Source organism: Moschus berezovskii, chromosome 27 (genome assembly GCF_049115385.1).
Source record: "Moschus berezovskii isolate FMDL1 chromosome 27, NW_MosBer_1.0, whole genome shotgun sequence".
Classification (NCBI taxonomy): domain Eukaryota; kingdom Metazoa; phylum Chordata; class Mammalia; order Artiodactyla; family Moschidae; genus Moschus; species Moschus berezovskii.
The window spans coordinates 25,682,042-25,690,961 of record NC_142486.1 but is presented as its reverse complement, the minus strand read 5'-3'; the positions used below and the strand labels follow the sequence as shown (position 1 = coordinate 25,690,961).

Below are 8,920 nucleotides of genomic sequence, written 5' to 3'. Positions count from 1 at the left end.
CTAGATAGCATATTAAAAAGCAGAGACATTACTTTGCCGACCAAGGTCCATCTAGTCAAGGCTATGGTTTTTCCCGTGGTCATGTATGGATGTGAGAGTTGGACTGTGAAGAAAGCTGATTGCCGAAGAATCGATGCTTTTGAACTGTGGTGCTGGAGAAGACTCTTGAGAGTCCCTTGGACTGCAAGGAGATCCAACCAGTCCATTCTAGAGGAGATCAATCCTGGGTGTTCATTGGAAGGACTGATGCTAAAGCTGAAGCTCCAATACTTTGGACACCTCATGGGAAGCGTTGACTCACTGGAAAAAACTCTGATGCTGGGAAGGATTGGGGGCGGGAGGAGAAGGGGACGACAGAGAATGAGATGGCTGGATGGCATCACCGACTCGATGGACATGAGTTTGAGTGAACTCCGGGAGTTGTTGATGGACAGGGAGGCCTGGCGTGCTGTGATTCATGAGGTTGCAGAGAGTCGGATATGACTGAGCGACTGAACTGAACTGAAGATAGATAATAAAAATACAAATTAAAGTATAAATAGATATATGAAGTCATTTTAGTCACTAAGGACTTTGAAGAAAAAAAGCAGATAAACATGAAAGAGGGTTGCCTTAAACCAGAGTAGTCTATCAGTTGGAATTAAATTGGCAACAGGATCCAAAATAACTGTGCCTTCAACAAAATAAAAGTTTGTTTCTCTCTCAAGTAGAAGTTCAGAAGCAAGTAATCCAGAACTCTTATGGCAGTTCTGCTCCACGAAGTCCTCAGTGATCCAGGCTCCATCTATTCTATTCCTCTACTGTGCTTGGCCTCCATTTCCAAGATTACCTCCTGGTCTGATGTGGCTGCTCCAGCTCCAGCCATCAGGTCATGTTCCAGTCAGGAGAATGAATAAATGGGAAGAAAAAGAAGCTAAAAGTGTGTACCAATTATTTTTTAAGGCTGGTTCTTGGATATTGCCACGTAATATTTCTGTTTATACTGCACTGGACAGGAATTGGTCATATAACTACAGCCAGGATTTTTTTTTATTTTTTGGCTATGTTGCCTGTGGGATCTTAGTTCCCCAACCAGGGATTGAACCTGTACCCCCTGCTTTAGAAGAATAGAGTCTTAACCACTGGACCATCAAGGAAGTCCCCCATATTTTTCATGACTACACATAAACACATGTATACAGAGATGAGTGTACAGCCACACCTCCCTTTTGAGATGAGGAAAAAGGCTAAATAAGTGGATTGGATTAATCAAAAAGATCTCATAGGTTAAAAAAACTGCAAGGCATGAAAGTTCTATTGCCTTTGGTCACAAAATCAGCCTATTTTAATCTGGACTTCTTTCACTTTAGGAAAATAGTAAATCCAGGTTAATCTTTATTCCAATTCTGAATCATCCTTGGTTTCACTTTCTAAATCATTCGGTAGTGGGTCTCGTGAGATCTTGAGAAGTAAGAAACTTGAGGGTGGGGTGCAGAGGGAGAAAGAAACAGCTGGTTTACAGGGAGGCCTCCCGGGAGTAGCTGTTAGACAAGCTGGTAACTAATAACACGGTGAACAGAATATGTCCAGAATACATCCAAATGGTAATTAAAATGTTTCTTTCTCCCTTACTCGCTCTATAGCGCCCCCTTGAGGTGCTCTTGGAATTTATTTTCTTTCCTCCAGTCACTATCCCTTCCCTAATTGAAATGGGTGGGGCTGGGGGGAGGGGAGTGTCTCCCGAGAACCAGAAAACAAAATCACCTCTGGACCCGGTTCAGTAACTTATTGATCTAGAAGTCAAAAAGTTTCGGACACACGCTTCAGATTGTGTTTTTTGTAACCCAGGCCAGTGCTTTTCACATTTTAATATGCTTATGAGTCACTTGGGATCTTGTTAAAGCGCAGACTGATTCAGTAGATCTGGACTGGGGCCTGAGACCCTGCATTTCTAACAAGCCTCCACCCGTAGCCCCCGCCCCCACCTGTGATGGCTAGTCTGGAGACCTCACTCTTGAGCAGTGAGGTCCCAGACAGAGCAGTGGTTTTCAAACTCGCCTGCCCCTGTGAATTACCTGGAGGATCTTTAAGAACTCCTGATGCCTGAGCCTTATGGCCAGCTTCTGACTGAACTAGTGTGGGTGAAGCCTGGGCATGATTGGAATTTTCAAAGCTTCCCAAGAGGTACTAGTATCAAGCACATTTGGGGACTCACTGCTCTAGACTAGAGCCATAGTTCTCACCCATCAGGGTCATCTGGAGGGTTTGTTAAGTCATACAGATTGCTGGACCTCACCCTGCATGGTTTCAATGGGTCTGGGTGGGGCCCGACAGAGAATCTGCTTTGCTAACGAAGTGCTTTTTAATTTTTTTTAAACTTTTATTTTGTGTTGGGGTATAGCAATGTTGTCACAGTTTCAGGTGAACAGAGAAGGGACTCAGTCATAAATATACATGTACATCCATTCTCCCCAAAATTCCCCTCCCATACAGGCAGCCACACAACACTGAACAGAGTTCCACGTGCTGTACGGTAGGTCCTTGTTGGTCCCTCATTTTCAAAACAGCAGTGTGTACATATCCATCCCAAACACTCTAACTCTCCTTTCCCCCCAGCAACTGTAAGCTTGTTTTCAAAGTCAGTGAGTCTGTTTTGTAAGTTCATTTGTATCATTTATTTTTAGATTCCACATATAAGGGATGTCTTACAACATTTCTCCTCCTTTCTCCGACTTATTTCATTCAGTACGATGGTCACTAGGTCCATTCATGTTTCCGCAAATGGCCTTATTTCATTCTTTTTAATGGCTGAGTAATACTCCATCTAACAAAGTGCTTTAGATGCTGTTGGTCTGAAGATTTCACTTTGAGAGGCACCATCTGTGGGCTAGGGAAGAGGAGAAGGAACACAGAGCAATGTCACTAAGCGGAGGCATTAATCTTCACTTAAGCAAGCACCTGCTGCTGCTGCTGCTGCTAAGTCACTTCAGTCGTGTCCGACTCTGTGTGACCCCATAGACGGAAGCCCACAAGGCTCCCCCATCCCTGGGATTCTCCAGGCAAGAACACTGGAGTGGGTTGCCATTTCCTTCTCCAATGTGTGAAAGTGAAAAGTGAAAGTGAAGTCGCTCAGTCGTGTCCGACCCTTAGCGACCCCACGGACTGCAGCCCACGAGGCTCCTCCATCCATGGGATTTTCTAGGCAAGCAAGCACCTAGGGAAGCATAAATTACCAGTGCTTGGAAGTTGCCGTGACTGTCCTCTTACCACCTGGAGAGGACTGACCACTGATTACAACCAGCCTATGGCCCCTACTTTATGGCACAAGACTTGCCAGCTCTCCCACTCCATGCTGATGACCCCTTTTGCCACAGTTCAGACCAGTAGTAGCTCCTCTAGCATAGAGGGTAGTGGCCTCATCCTCAGAGAGGTGATGCTCTTCGGGAGGATGAATGCTGCACTTGGACAAGCTGCAGATCACCCACCGAGCCTGGACGGAGGTAGAACATCCACCCTCGCCTCAGGAAAAGCCCGTGATTCCATTTCACAGAGATGCTTTAGTGACCCTGGTTCTTAAGCAAACAGTGGAAGACCTCAGTTATAACCACAGGAATGCTGAGATGTGGTGGAACAATAGAGAATTCTCTTATGGGTAGCAGATAAGAACATTCAATGACCGAGACTGTCTCCTCAAAACACTGAGCTCCTAAATCCAAAGAACTATTTTCCATATTTAATGTTTTCTCCAGCTTTCTAAATTAAAAAAGAAGGAAGAAAGAAGCATGCTATAGATTTATAACAAGCTTCAAGATTAAGCAGAGGTAAGACTGAGCCGCTCTTTTTAAATATTCACTTTTTTCTTCCCCAAAGAGAATTCCTTTACTTACCTATGTATTTTCTTTCAAGGATGTTTTCATAATCAGTAGTCTGAGTTAAGTTTGTGTGTGTTGAGTTGCTAAGTTGTATACGACTCTTTGTGACTCCATGGACTTAGTCCCCCAGGCTCTTCTGTCCATGGGATTTCCCAGGCAAGAATACCAGAGTGAGTTGCCATTTTCTTCTCTAGGGGATCTTTTCAACCTAGGAATTGAATTCACACTCCTTCATTGGCAAGCAGTTTCTTAACAGTTTAAAGAAAACCTGAAATGTATATGATATATAACATTGTGTACATTGATTTGATACATTGTACAACATGTTGCTATCAATATATTGTAATAAGATTGCCATTGTAGCACCTCTTTCACATCACATAATTATCATTTCCTTTTAAGATCTAGTCTCTTAGCTAGTCTGGTGATTATAATACAATGTTGTATATATTTACTATAATATGTATTAGCTCTCTTGGCTTTATTTACTACTTAATTGAAAGTTTGTTTAATCCTTAGAAGAAAATAGCCCTAGAGATGTGGGAAGGAAAGTATCATTTATTAAGCATCTACTATATTTTAGGGATTCCACAAACCTTTTTGTGTTCATTAACTCATGTATTGTAGTAGAAAGCTCTGCTATCACTGGGATTATAATTGTCTGGAAGTTTTTGGAAAAAAATTTTTAAGCAAACTAAAGATAAATCATTCTTTATCACAGAGAAAATGACATAGACATTAAAGAAGCATGTAGAACTCTGAATCTATGTGGGCCATTAAGCCACAAAAAACTTTCCGGACCTTGTATGGTGTGGCCATTAAAATTCCTACTGAGAACTCATTTTTGTTTGTTCTTTCCCTGCGAGATCTTAGTTCCCCCATCAGGGATGGAACCTGTGCGCCCTGCAGTGGAAACATGGAGTCTTAACTCCTGGACTAGGGAAGTCCTGAGAGTTACTTGTTTAATCATATCACAAACAAAGTTTTAGCAGTCGCTTCCAATGGGTTTCCAAGCCTATGGGGTCCCCCAGAATTAGTGGGTGGTATGGCTTATTTGAGCTGCGTAGCTCTAGGAAGTGGAACACTAGTTCTAAAGAACATAGAGTTTCTTAGGAATACATTTGGCTCTTCACCATGAGGTTAGGAAAACCTAAAGGAGGTATATCTTGGAGCTCAAGCCAAGGAAAAGTCTGTGAGAACCAGCGCAAAACAGGCCGTCAGCGGCAGAGATGGGGTGTGACTGTCCGATTTGACTCAAGCTTGAGTAGACTGAGAAGAAGTTTGGATGAGAAGCCTTATAAATGTGTTGAATGTGAAAAGAGCTCAGTCAGAGCTCAACTCTTTTTCAGCACCAGAAGATCCATACTGGAAAGAAAGCCCATAAGTGTGCGGACTGCGGGAAAAGTTTCTTTCAGAGCTCTAATCTCATTCAGCACCGCCGCGTCCACACCGGGGGAAAAGCCCTACAAGTGTGACGAGCGTGGGGAGAGGTTTAAGCAGAGCTCAAACCTCATTCAGCACCAGAGAATTCACACCGGGGAGAAACCCTACCAGTGCGATGAGTGTGGCCGATGCTTCAGCCAGAGCTCCCACCTCATCCAGCACCAGAGAACCCACACTGGGGAGAAACCCTACCAGTGCAGTGAATGTGGCAAGTGCTTCAGCCAGAGCTCCCACCTCAGGCAGCACGTGAAGGTACACAAAGAAGAGAAGCCCCGCAAGAGCCGAGGCAAAAACATCAGGGCAAAAACGCACCTGGTGTCATCTTGGAAAGCTGGCAAAGGAAGGAAGTCAGTGGCTGGTCTCCGCTAAGTGAAGGGCACTGCCTCAGCCCTTTTTAAAAAAATGTTTCTTTTAGAACTGGAGATATTTTTTAAATTTAATAGTGTACTTAAATACCATATCCTTTCCTAGCATGAGGACGTGGGGAGTTTAATGACATTGGGCTCCGAGAAATTATGAGTCCAGCCTTCCTTATTTTTTATGTAACCTGCAGTACAAAAACCAGAAAATGTGTTTCTAGAGAACATAAACTCCTTGATCTCATTCGAAATTGCTTCCTGCATCATTTTGGCCAAAAAAAAAAAAAAAAAAATCATGTTTTGATGACGTGTAAACGTGTAGAAATTCCAGTGACTGCTCAGTTTCAGGACTTTCCTTGGAAGGAATAATTAAAAGGGAGAAATTAATTCCATCAGTTTTGGAGTTCTACAGTAGATGAGATTTTATGTTTTTGTAGTATATTAACCTGGAGAAGGAAATGGCAACCCACTCCAGTATTCTTGCCTGGAGAATCCCAGGGACTGGGGAGCCTGGTGGGCTTCCATCTATGAGGTCGCACAGAGTCGGACACGACTGAAGCGACTTAGCAGCAGCAGCAGCAGCATGGCTTATTTTTGCCAGCCGGCAGAAACTTTAAATACAGTAAGTTCCCTACATACGAACCTTCAAGTTGTAAGCTTTCAAAGATGTGAACGTTAGTCACTGTATTTTTTTTTTTTTTCCAAGAGGGTAGATAGAATTGAATCCAGTAAGGAGCCAGAACCTGTGCCATGGTGTGAGTGAAACTGCAGCTTGCCCTCTGTCTCTTATTGCTGAAAATTCTTCAATTCTACCATCTCCCGCCTCCTCTCCCTACTCCAATCAGTAACTCTTCCTGTCTGTTCTCTTGATGTCAGCCCCTGTATGTCAGCTGTTGTGCTATACTGCTTACTTTTCAATGTACTGTACTGTAAGATGAAAAATGTTTTATTTTTTGTGTTTGGCTTTTTATGTATTACTTGGGTGAAAAGTATTATATACCTATTATAAGCACCAAAGTATAGTACTATGTAGTCGATCGTGTTAGTTGGGTACCTAGGCTAACTTTGCTGGACTTAACAAATTGGACTTATAAATGTGCTCTTGGAATGAAACGTGTTTGTGTGTAGGGGACTTACTGTGTTGTATATATTTTTTGTTACTCTGCTATATGTTGACCATAAATGATATAGCAAAATGAAACCATGTATTAGGCAAAGGATTTTCCCCCCTCCAAAATACTGTATTAAACATTGACCTTGAATGTGCAAATGCAAGTGTAGCAGTCACCAGCACTGAAAGTATTGTGGTCAGAGGCAGTGGACGATAAGATCCAGAGATGCCCGGATGTTCCACTTGACCTTGCTCGCCTCTGCTCTGCCCCCAGCCCTGTACCACCAGATGCTTGGTAGGAGCACCACACAGAGGCGCAGCTTGCCAGAAGGCCTTCCCTCAGCTGTCTTATTTTGGTGCTTGGCTGCCCAGATGGACTGGCTGGTGCCTTCTCTGATCCTGTGGCTTCCCTCCTGGACTGTCCTTTCCCCACTCCTTCTAGCACTCTGTAAGAGTTAATTCCTGGGATAAACTTCTTATCCCATCACCCATAGGCTTCTGCTTTGAACCCTGGATCAAACCACAAAGGCCAAGGTGAAGAATGAAGGAAGCTACAAAGGCCCCTGAGCCAAAGGGTGGCCTATATCTGTGAGTGGGGCTCTTTTGACTGCAGCTAGGGTTCAAGGCCCTTGGGCTTCTCCACGGAGCAGGGTGCTATGCAGAAAAAATTGCCTTCAGACTATATCCCAAGTCTGCCCCACAGCTGGTGCCCTATGCCCTCCTGCTTCATTGACAAGGGGTCACTATGACTTTGCCCCTTAGTCTTGACAAGAAGGCTTTCCTTGTGGCTTAGCTGGTAAAGAATCAACCTGCAATGCAGGAGACCTGGGTTCAATCCCTGGGTTGGGAAGATCCCATGGAGAAGGGAAAGGCTACCCACTCCAATATTCTGGCCTGGAGAATTCCATGGACTGTGTATAGCCCATGGGGTCCCAAAGAGCCGGACATGACTGAGCGACTTTCACTTGTTTAAGTATATAAATATTCTCACTTCAGAGCTTCCCTGGTGGCTCAGAAGGTAAAGAATCTGCCTGCAATGCAGGAGACCCGGGTTCGATTCCTGGGTCAGGAAGATCCCCTGGAGAAGGAAATGGCAACCCACTCTAGTACTCTTGCCTGAAAAATCCCATGGACAGAGGATGCTGATAGGCTACAGTCCACGGGGTCGAAAAGAGTTGGACATGACTGAGCGACTTCACTTTCTTTATTCTCACTTCACTTGACAAGAGATGGTGTTTGCATCCAACAAATAGAAGGACTGACGTGCAAGGGAGAAGATTCCAGTTCTTTATGGCGATGGTGTTTATATGCAGCTGCTTTGTGGCAGGCACAGGAATAGGTTAAATGAGGTGGCTTTTAAAACAAGAGCAGGAAATCTGCCTTCCAGCAGGATATACATACAGCACTCTGGGAAGGAGTGCGTGTAATTGGCCGAAAGAGGTATTAGTGCTTACATTTCAGAATCCACTGGGGGGCTTTAAAAATATCCAGGCTCTCCACTGCAGACCATTTAAATCCAGTTTCTGGCGGTGAGGCTCAGACATCTTGGTGGAGGTTTTTTTTTCTTTTTTAGTCTAAAGTGATTCCCAAGAGTAGGCAGGATTGAGAATCCATTCAAAAGGGGTTGCAAAAGGGGACCTATGGGCCGTATCTGATTGAGGATAGTATTGTCACACGTGTGAATGTTCCTCGGTTCTTTGTCTCATCACAACAGAAATTTGGAGTGATGGACATTAAAGCCCCGTCAGCGTGTCACAGCTCTCGGGTCTTGGACAGACCGTGTTATAGCTCTCAGGTCTCGAACGGACCGTGTTATGCTGTGGTTCATGGGGTCACAAAGAGTCGGACACGACTGAGCGACTGAACTGAACTGAATAGCTCTTAGACAAATCAGTGTTACAGCTCAGTGTTATAGCTCTATTTTATTTAGAAGATAGCAGGAAAATCCATCTTCGAGGCGTGAGGACACATCGGTCCCAAGATGCGATGAGAAGAGCGGCCCAGTGCGTGGGAGAGAGAAAGAGCCAGCTAGCTTTGGCTCCTCTTTTTATATGCCTTTTTTTTTTTTTCCTCCTGGGCCTGCCCTATGTAAATTGGGCCAGCCAGGAGTGTTGTTTGATTTACCTGAGGTCCTCACTCCGGTCCTCGGACCTTCC

The 8,920-nt window shown here is 44.2% G+C and overlaps 1 pseudogene; it reads left to right on the top strand.

Moving 5' to 3' along the window:
* The first annotated feature begins 4,985 nt into the window (after nucleotides 1–4,985).
* LOC129545100 (zinc finger protein 22-like) lies at nucleotides 4,986–6,027 on the top strand (annotated as a pseudogene).
* The last annotated feature ends 2,893 nt before the right edge of the window (nucleotides 6,028–8,920 follow it).